Source organism: Strigops habroptila, chromosome 1 (assembly GCF_004027225.2).
Source record: "Strigops habroptila isolate Jane chromosome 1, bStrHab1.2.pri, whole genome shotgun sequence".
NCBI classification, from domain to species: Eukaryota; Metazoa; Chordata; class Aves; order Psittaciformes; family Psittacidae; genus Strigops; species Strigops habroptila.
In genome coordinates, this window is record NC_044277.2 from 138662137 (window position 1) to 138673578 (window position 11442).

Genomic DNA, 11442 nt, shown 5'->3' on the forward strand with positions numbered 1-11442 from the left:
GCACCACAAGCAGTGAAAACATCAGATCTTCAGTTATGGCCTGAAGGATTTATAGGCGACTATCATTATATACTGGAGACTACTGCAGTTGCACTGTAATCTTTTCCCCAAGCCCTTACAATTTCCTATGACAAAAACCTTCTGAAAAAACAAAGTAAATAATTACCAGATTCATAAAGCTGTCAGAACATGTTCAAAAATCAGATCACTGGTACTAAATGCAAACTTCCTGGGCACACCTAGGCAAAAGGAGATCTAATGCATGATGGGATGAAGAACTGCCAGTCTTGTTAAAAACGGAGATTAATCTAAACCTCACCGAAGCTAATGGAACTTTCCATTAACTTCTACAGTCTTTGGATCAGATCCTATAGTTTTTCTCTGTCCTTTTATCTTCTCTCCCTTTCAGATTTGTTTTTCTCCTTTGTGTGTTACAAGAGCAGTACCAAGAGCTGAAATGGACAATGCTTAGCTGGCAGTCATTCTCCGGTAATTAGGCTGAGTCTCAAACACCTGACCTGCACATCTATGGATACCAAGCACGTCTGAGTGCCCAATTACCCAGGAGTATTAAGAAATAGGTTTGGAGGATGGGCAAATGATCTGCTTCTTAAACTCTTCCCTAGTTGATGCTGTACGTGCTGCTTCTTTAGCACAGCCCAGAAGACCCAAAGAGAGATTGGAGGTCAAATCCTGCCTGAACCATCATATACTGCGAACAATTTCTTCATACTGTTTAGGATCTTTGACCTTTAGAAAGTCTATAGCATTCATAATTATATCTAAAGCAGCTTTGATGGTGTCTTCCTCTATAATGGATTCACAGACATGAATAATACTCCTTAAATTTCAAGTATTTCTTTTTCAAATTAATATTTCAAAGAGAAAAACCCTTATCTTGTTAAGAACAGTTTTTAGGGTTGTAGCTCTTGCATGGATGATACAGTTTGGTGGCCTCTCTTGTTAAAAATGTTCTAGTACCCACCTAATGCCCACTTATTTATGGATTTTAGACTAAAAGCCCTTTTTTGCCAGTTTTCTTCACAAGCACTTATCTCAACATCCTCATTAGATGGTTTTTCTCTTTTCTTTTTATCAAGGCCTATCCATGCCCTTGGTACTTTCTTTTGTTCCATTCTGCAAAAGGAATGGCTTTAAAGGATCTCTCTCCACCAGTTTCAACTTTTTTCCTTTGTAATTAGCCTTATTTGAGGAGCAGAAAAGTAGAAGACCAGAGAGAAATAATAATAATAAAAACCCCTGGTGAACAAAGCAGATGATGTTCTTTACTTCAATCATACGCTGTATAGCCTGAGTCAAAGAACTTGCACATCCTTTTTTTTCTGTTAAATCTGACTCATATGGTACCTGTAAGCCAGCTGAAAGAAAATGTCGAAGCTGAAGAAGAGGAACGTTTTATTCAGCTGGTTATTGCTATTCCCTAAAGCTTACTTAAAAGTTATAATTAAAAAATATTATTTTTGCTCAGGCGGAGGGCAAATGAAGAGATTTATAGAAGGGATTTATATCTCCTCCTTCCCTTAATAATGTCTACTTCATGTGCTGAGAAGAACATAATATGAGTGAAGTTACTTTAACTACATTGTGACAGAAAAAGCATAATTGGATGCAACTAATTTTTTCAAAATCTAATCAGTTACATTGCACAATTAAATTGCATTTAACATTATGGTGCATAGATTAAATATGTTCTATACAAAGTATTTTTAATTTTCTCATTTTCATTGGTAGGTAATTTACCTACCTATTAGTGGTAACTTACGTTTTAAGGCCAAGTGACCATTTTCACACAGGAAATTTCCTTCCTATTTTTTAAAGTAATCAGATAGAAACAAAAAGCCTAAGAGGCTGTTTTCTCAGTCTTCACTTGTACCTATGCATGTGTTATTTAAAATGTTAATGACAGATATTAGGAAAGACTTCTTTACTATCAGAGCAGTGTAGCTCTGGAACAGGTTACTGAGAGAAGCTGATCACCTCAGTACTTGGATGTTTTCAAGACTTAACTTCACAACGCCACAGCTGACCTGCTCTAGCATTGAAAATCATCCCACTTGGAGCAGGAAGCTTAACTAGGTGACCTCCATAGGTTCCTTTCAAACAGCATTTATGTCATCCTATGATTAAGCTGAATGAATCCATACTTCAATTAGGCAGAGTCAACTTCTGACTTCCTTACTTCTTCACAAAAGAGAGATCAGTATTAAATTGTTACTTAAATCCCGTAATTTTAATAAAATCTTTCTTCAAATACCAGAAGCAGAAGCATCTTTGATGGTTCTGAATGCCATTTAAGCAGAATAACCATATTTTTGTTGCCTGGCCAAATATTCTTAAACTGCAGCCTACCCCCTTGATTATGGGTTTTCATATTAAGCAGAGAAAGAAACCTGCTCTGTGCTGACAGACCTGAGGAAAGTAGAATTGCTTCGATCCTGCTGTGCAGAACTTGTTCATTTGTGAAAATGTATTTATTAGGGATCACAAATGTTGTGAGTCAACCATTTAGTTAGCTCAGCTGAACTGAGATCCCCAAAACAGAAGATGTGAAATAAAACAGATGAGGCAGAATTAGAACTATAATAACTGCTAACATAGGGATCTCAAAAGTGTCTTCCTATGTTACTCACGATTCATGTCAGACTCCTGCTGCAGGAGGCAGCTGGGGCCTGTAATCCTGTTCATGAACCGATGAAATGGCCTCTTTAAATCAACCTAGTTTGCCCTCTCCATCAATATTTTAAAGAGGTTGCTCCAGAACTCACTCCTCTTAAAAACCTTTCAATTTACAGTGGTATGCACACTCAGATTCAATCCCATTTCTTGTGCAATCTCAGATAGCTCTTTTGCCATGCTCTTCCTCAGAGAGATCTACCTGCTACCAAGGGTTGGACACTCATAAGAAAATTTGCTTCTTGATATGAAATGAAAGCAAGTTTATTTTTGCTTGCAAATGAACAAAAAGTGCTTTGCCACAAGTTCTGTTTGTCCCATCAAATACCAACTATATCCATGGCACCTCTTCAAATCAGTAGCAGCACAGTAAGGCTTTGCTCAGAACCTCTTTCTTTGGACTTAGTATGTAAAACAAGATTGTTGGGAACTATAGAGCAGCAGGAATAAAGAAACCTACTTCTGAGGTTTGGGTGGATCAGCATCTACAGGACTCAGCCTCAGCCATGCATACTAGCTCCCTTGACAGCAATGCTGATGTTACAATGGCACTCTTAATGCTCAAAGTATTGCAAGTAGCCTGAAACCATACATAGTAAACCTTTTGCAGTAAAGTCTGAAATGAAAGCATCCACTGCCAATGTGTTCTTACCATACTTTACGAACCTTGCAGACACCTAAAAGGGTTATCTCAAGTCCTCTTCATAGTAAATAAAATATTCTTTAAAAGGCTTTTGGGGATCCTCAGGGCATTCCAGTATTGCCAGGAAGATGCTTTACCCTACCTAGTAGAGAAATACATAACAATGTGCTTTAAAAATTAAAAATTTAGAAGAATCTGAATAATTGCTTCCTGTCAATTTTCTAGGTTGGCATCATGCAATTCAAGGGGTGAACCATCTCAAAAAATTCATTTGGAAATGTCTGTCTAGCCTGTGGAAAAGCTATGTAAAACTGTGTACAGAGCGCAATACATAACGAAGTTTACACTTGCTTTGGGTTTGTCCTGAGGAACATACAGCAATTCTGACATGGTATCTGTCAGTGTTACTAATTACAACATGTAGCCTAGTAGAGGAGTCTATTTGCTGTTCTAAGATAAAAAGAAAAACTTAAATAAATATTTTCAAGTCAATTGCCTCAGAATATTAGCATTTGGTTCTGCTTAAAAAGAAATAAGTAACTGTATTACCAGAATAAATGAAAAACAAAGTTATTATTTAGATATTCAAACTACAGGTCAGGACAAAAAATCCATACTGAAATCAGTGGTCTTCAATCTGTTTTTTTAGGTGTGCATACACAATAGTCTCAGACCACTCCCTTTTGACCTGATCATAAGAATCAGTCAAAGCTAAACTGATCAGGGTCTTGTACTCTGATTTGCTCAAATAATTGCATTTTGCTTTTTGACATGCACCACAAGGAGCTGCGTGCATAACCAGGCATTAATATATCCCACAAGCAGAAAGACTCCAGTTTATTCCAGTACCTTTTTGGTTCTTGGAAATAGAACATGCGGGAAAAAGTAAAACGTTAAGACATACTTGTTTAAATTCTACATTCCCTACACATATGCACCAACTAAAACACCATCAATCTTGAACAGGTTCACACACAGTAAAACCTCTGAAAATTGCTAAGTGCTGTTTGAAAACATTAAGGCAACAGAATTTCTCAGCAAAACAGTGGTTAAGCAAACAAATACACAGTGAAAACAACATTTTTCCCCAGTTCATTTTTAGGTTTGGGGTTTGGGTTTTTTTTCCCAGACAACAGATGGATTTTATTTGTTTTGCTGCTTTTAAAAAAAAAGTTAGCCTCACTCAAAGCAGACTCCAACCAGGAATGATTTCAAACTGTATGGCTTCCTATATCTCAAAGCTAAAGAATATCAGGCCATCCTAACTAAGTGTATTTACACTGCGGCAAGAAGAGTGCTCACAGCATAATGCAACTTCTGCTATGACTGTAACATAAACAACTTTTGTATTAACCTGGATAATTATTAAAGACTAAAGAAGTAATATTGTGTCTAAATACAATATAGAAAAGTGAAAAAATACATATTTGAGGAGTAGATTTAGGTATTCTCAAGAGTTAAGCATTCTTGCAGGTTCACCGCTGCTTCCACCTGTGTTGTCAAGGTCTCCTGATTTAGATGGGTAATTAATCTATTACAGATTATACACATATTCCACTAGTTTCATGTATTTACATACGTATTTTGAAGGAATCATTCTGAATAGTGTGGCTGGCTTTCTGAGCTAGAAGACCACTATGGTTCCTGTTTGAGCTACAGGATATACAGCATGAAAAATAAACATTTGATTGGAAAAGTGACTGATACTGAATTCATTACTTGGCTAGTTAAACACTGGCCATGCTGCTCATTTTCATTTCTCTTGTTTTTGTTTCTAGCCTCTGAATCTTGTAATGTATTTCTCTAACAAGTGCTTACAGCATGAATCATCATGTGTTTTCTCCCATTATTGGACTGCATGCTGATAAGGACCAATCCTTGTCTTAGTCTTCTTTTTCTAGTAGGATAAATATACCAATGTATTTACCACTATAAAACAGGCATTGTCAATGTCTAATGTGCACATTAGTTTTAAAATTCTTTTCCAATTCTTAATATTAGAAAATACTGACACAAACTGTTTTGATTCTCCATCACAATTCCCTCTTTGCTCCCTTCCTATCTCGGACCTGTCTTCCTGGGGTGTTTTTTTTTCTCAGCAATGCCATGAACAACAATGATGCTACTGCTGTCCTAACTCAGTATTTCTCTGTGTATGCACATTACTCAGCTACTAAAATAGCCAATAGTGTTGCACTGAATAGTTGTATTGAAGAACTGTGATAGATATCCAGTTAATACATTTTAAAATTGTAAAGTATATGGAGGATTTAACCAAACACACTTAATACTTGGCAGATCTTAGCCTTAGCTATTAATCCTATTTTCAGTGAAACCAGGGAAATTCAACTAAAGCAAATCCTTCCATCCTAGATCCCCAATATGTTAATATATTAAATCTATTGATTTCAAACTTTTATTTTATTTAATTTCTGCCTGGCAATACTTTTACCAGACAATGAGCAGGAGATTTCCCAGAAGTCAGCTGACATCTTACTAGAGGTCAAAACTTCCCCAGAGATATTCATGCACAATCTGGCTGTGCAATGTATGCCTCATTCAGAAACAAAATTTTTTAGAAGATATTCTACCTCTTAATAAGATTCGACCTAAAATTTCAGAAGCAACACTTGTGAATCAGTATGAGTATTATGAAGAGTTTAAAAATGGGTTATAAACATCCTTGAAATAGTAAGGGTAAAAGGTTTTGGATAAGCTGTATTTTTAAAGCAATATTCAACTCTTAACTTTGTTATCTTGGATACCACTATTTACATGACACAGTTCAGGTTCAGATAAAGAAAAGTTGAAATGAAAGAAAACAAAGAGGAATAGAGAACTACTGCTCACTGATCAAACCACTTCCTCTGTATTTGCAGGAAGTTTGAGAGCACTGCCTTCAGGGGACCAGAGAGGCAAAACAACCTTTTCATCTTTTCCCATTGTTCTCCCAGGGCACAGCGCTCCTGGCTTCAAGGCAACAGCTGCAGCACTCAGTTGCAAGCGTACCAAGAACACCCATTAGCTACAACCAAAGCACTATAATTGAGCCCTTTCTCTAAGTTCTATGTACTATCTCAGTTCAACATTATAGTTCGGATTATTGATTCAACAAAATATTTCCATTCAAACAGTCCTAGAGGAAAGCCAAGAGATTTCCTGTGCACGGAAGCACAGTCCTTCTGTATGGGTAGCCTACATATTGAGGCTCCCTCTGCAGTTTTATGTACTGACAGCTATGCCCCAGGGGCACCTTGAGATATGCCTCAAGTACTTCTCTACCATCTAGCTACTCTTTATCAGCTCCTCCTCTCACAACTAGACAACAGCCCAACACTGATCCTTTTGAGCTTGCCACAGAGGATTCCCCAGTGCCATGAATATGTCTTGGAATAATGGACCATCTTTACACATTTGCAGAAAAAGCTTTGGAGAAATCATGAACCCTAAATGTATGATTATCCCCTGATCTACCTGAATGCCAACTTTACCCAAGTTTAATGAAAAAAGCCCCCAAACAATTATTAAACAAGTATTAAATTTAGACTTTTAGTTCATGAACGGAAGCTCTGAACTCCCACTTATATTCTGAGCCTGGCTGCTCAGCCAGTAAGACTCCAATCTTTATACCTGTAACCTCTCTTTTTTATAGTTTGCTGTTAGTTTGGGGACACAAGAGCACATACCAGCAGTTCTCTAGCACAGTATGGATAATCGTATCAAGGGAAACTATGGTCTTGCTTATATAGTGAAGACCACCTCTTACAAGCGATGCTTTTTAATCTGGAAACTACATGCACCACCAGCAACACCAGAAACTGATGAACTGAAATAAAGTAACAAGTAAATTTATATCAAATATGCTTTTATGGAATAAAATATGAACCATAGTCTTAAACATTCTCTTTGAATAACCTGAAACCTGTTACTTTAATTTGTTAGCCATTTGGAATTGCACACAAGCAAAAAAAAGGAAAAAAAAAAAGGAAGTGATGCTTCTTCCTGAGCTAACATAAAGTGAAGTTGTTAACGTCTAATTTTGAACTCTACCTTTGTGCTTTAGCAGACCTGAAGACAGAGCTTGACAAACTGGAGTATTTATCCAGACAAAAATAGCCACTCAGCTGTGCTTTAGTGCCGTTTTCTGTCACACCAGCATGACAGCACTAAGTGTTTAGTTCAAATAAGTGGTTCCACGTCCTCTGATAATACAACATGGTTCCAGCATTCTGTTCACTACAATTTCAGCTCCATCAGGGGTGGCACAAGACAGCTCAGTATTCCCAGAGATTTTCAAACTGTGGTGCATGTGTTCTATTATGCACTCAACCTGTCTGGTCCATTTGGACTGGATTCACTAGGGAATACAATTAGCTGGCCATTTTACTTACACAACCCAGCCTGCCAATTTGTCTGAAGCTTCAGTTCTTTGTATTTTTCTCTTTCCTGCAGTTTCAAATTATTTCTGATGTGGTATCTATCTGTAGCACAGATTCTTCTTCCACTGGACATTAGTTTGTAAGGCAACCAACTGCTGGGGACTCATCTTGGGACAGTTAGCATCTTCAAATTTTCAGTAGTAGTTATTTCCTCAACAAATTCAAGTACATTATTCTTTTAAATGAACCACTAAGTAAGACTTCTTCCTAACACGCTGCCAAACAAATCATGGAGAATATGAAGGAACAGCAACAGAAGAGTGAACACACAGCAACAAATTCTGCTGCCTACTGCATGACTGGTCAGTGGTTCCAAAGCAGGGCGCTATTGTTGCACTGAAGACCAGAATTTGACACGGGATATTCAGTATTTTAGGAAAACAGGCAAATATTCAAAAATGAGATGAGAAATGATCTTATCCAAAGGGCACAGAGTTTATGTGATTTCAGCAAGTCTCACAGAACCACCATTGTCTCTGTATTTTGGGCATCCTTTCCAAAGTTCAATTATACATATAACACAAGTATTTCATGTCAAAAAACAAGACCAGACATAACCAAATAAATATAAAAAGTCACTCTCATTCAAATGCAAACATCTGAAATGGTAAACCTATGAAAATATTGTGTGCTTATTCAAACTAGGAGGTTCAGATATTGCTGATTTTATGATGCCAAACATTATTTTCTGCCAATGTCTTCACAAGCCCAGAAAATATGTCTTAAGCTGCCCTCTTGCCAGAAGTTTTTTCCACAAGCTTTGCTAATCAGCTTCATGTAAACTGATTCATTTTTGTAACAATTTGTAATGAAAACGTGATAGGAAGCCCAGCTACTTTGGCCATTTAACTACAAAGAATTCAAATTACTAAAAATTCAGGTTCTAGCACACACTGCAAACACAAAATGACTGATGAGATTACATAACACCTCTCCTAACTGAAGGTTTCCATCACTTCAAGTCTTTCAGTAAGAATCAGTAAAACTGAAACTATCACCAAACTAGGGCTAAACGAGCAATAATTATCAGTGCATTTATGCTGACAGACAGCCACTGTCTAAACTCACTGGAGTGCATGAAATATTCACTCTCCTTACCAACACAGCATGTTCTTATTTACATTAAGAGGCTTGAAAGCAACCCCAAAACCTTTATGTTTTATCTTAAGCATCCCTTACTCCTCAGGCTAGTCCACTGCCTCCTGGAATGTCTTCTCAAAGCACCGCGGGTTACTAGCTCTCTTCACAGGGAATTAGAAAGTCCTGAAATCACTTCTTTCCATTTTGTAACTTCACATTGCATGTTTGTTTGGTGGACTGACATAGTAGTTAATAACAAATACCCCTGTTCTCCCCAGTGTATGTTCGGTTTTGAGCAACTGTGAAGCTACAGGAGGAGAGGGGGATACATTGTGAGGAGAAATGGAGTTGTTGCCTGGTCATTCCGGCAGAGCATGGAAGAGCAGAACAGTGGGTGCTGTAGGTCACAGGCAGAAGGCAAATAAGTCTGACCCTGCTTATGAGGAAATGAAAGAATCTAAAGAAGACAGCTGCTAAAGGTGGGCAGAGTTTATCCTGTTGTTGGACTTTTTAAGGCAATGATGTTGTCAAAGGTCCTTCCCGAGCAGTCTAGAAAGGTGCCGAACATGACAAAAGAACCAATTCAACCACATAAAGACAACTTACAGAGTACTCAGTTGGTAACTTTATCCCATTTCTACTGGGAAATGTGAACTCTGAGCCAAGGTAAGCTGATATCACTCAACTGGAGAAATTTTGTTCGTATAATCCAAAACCAGCCAATTCAAAGCCAAGCTCAGTAAGTCAGTAAGAATGTGTCCATTTCTCTCTCCATACCTGAATGTTAATTGTTGAAGCAGTTTCTCTTCTGCCTGAATTTCAGCCTGGAAATTCAACTCACTGCACCTCTTATGAAGACTTTAGCTAAAACCTTTGTCAGCTGAATGACCAGTTCCTAGATTGCTTTCAAGGATTTTTCTTTGTAATTTATACATACAAGTATCAAGTTTACTTTTTCCTTTTGCAATACACTAATTTATGCTTAGAAGAAATGTTACGTGCTTGTCCCACTGGCATGCACACATCTGGAAATGTCTGGGGTTGCTTTAGGTGCTCTCAGTTTTGCTTATGTTGTCAAGGATGGAAGGTTAATTTAAGTAGTTATTTGAAAAGCAATTATCTGGTCACATTGTTTCTGCTGCAGCCTCCAGACAGTGGAAGTGAAGAGGGGAAAAGCAATAAAAGTGGCATTAATAAACATACCCACTTTATTCTGTGGTTTCTATTCTTAAATTTCATAGCAAGGTTTGGGCAGTTTTAAGGGATCTGAATCTTCTGAGTCCTCTCTTCAAAGAGACTGCTGTTGGTCTGTGCCTCTGGATGTTGCAAAATATCCGGTGTTACTTGAAAGGGAGAAGATAGTTTTCCCAGCCAAAATGGCATTCAGTTTTATAGGTTTTATCAATAAATTTTCCTGGTAACATGAAAAAATCAATAATTTTAATATGAAAAATATAAGATCTTTCCTTTCAAAAGCGGGTCAGAATTTATTTTAACTTTTACAATAAGATCTGAACAGAGATTCCTACATTTCTAAGCTAAAAGTTTGGCAAGATTCTTGAAAGTTTTCTGTATTTCAGACAGATTATGCAAACCTTAAATAAAACACCATTAATTCCTACACACCTTAACATTTCTACATATTCCCCCATGGATGTTTTGGTGATCATTTATCATCATTTTTGCAAGAAAATAACCTCTCTGAATCCCTTTTTTTTTTTTCCTCTAAGATGGGTAACACTAATATTAACATTCCACAAATGAGCCTAAATCTTATAAAATAGTAAAGGAAAAAAAGAAGTCCTTTGTTGAGTTTTTGCTGGAAATACCAAAAGAAAAAAAAACCACAAAAACCAAACAAAACCTGACCCAAACCATTATACAAATGAGCTTTCTAAATACATTTGAACAACGTTGAGATTTGTTAGCTGAAAAGAGGAGAGCACTTCTGGATCTCTGGTAATTTCAATGGTAAAATGACCTAGGTGTGCCCCAATATGACCCAAATACTGGATTTTTTATCACCAATACTTACCTAGAGGAGACCTAAAACTTGACATTGACACATAGAATATCTGCTAGGCCAGAAATCAATAAGAGCAGTGACCTGCTTTCAAATGAAAAGCAGGAAGTATCTCTCCCAAAGGCCCAAATGTCTATATGGCCTTCCAATTAACCACCAAAATACAAGAAAAACACAGAAGTTTCATACATGACTACGGAATGGACAGAAGTAAAAACCCCACTTGGTTTAAGCATGTATCATTCATGTTTATATACACTACAAGTTTGTTTGGTGCATTGTTTTGGGTGTTTTTGTTTTGATTCGGTTTTTTGTTTGGGGGTTTTGAGGTTGTGTTTGTTTGTTTGTTTGTTTTATTTACTATAAAAGTCAGAAGTGGTCTGAAGTGAATGACAGAAACTGAATGAAAAAGTGCTAAGAAAAGTTAATGGCAAAACCACATTGCCAGAACAGCACAGCGCTTACAGAATTACAGTAGTCTTCTGACTGATAGTGTGTGACGAGCTAGGAGGGTATTTCTGATGTACACCAAACACAGTAAAAGCTGAACTGTGACCACAAAG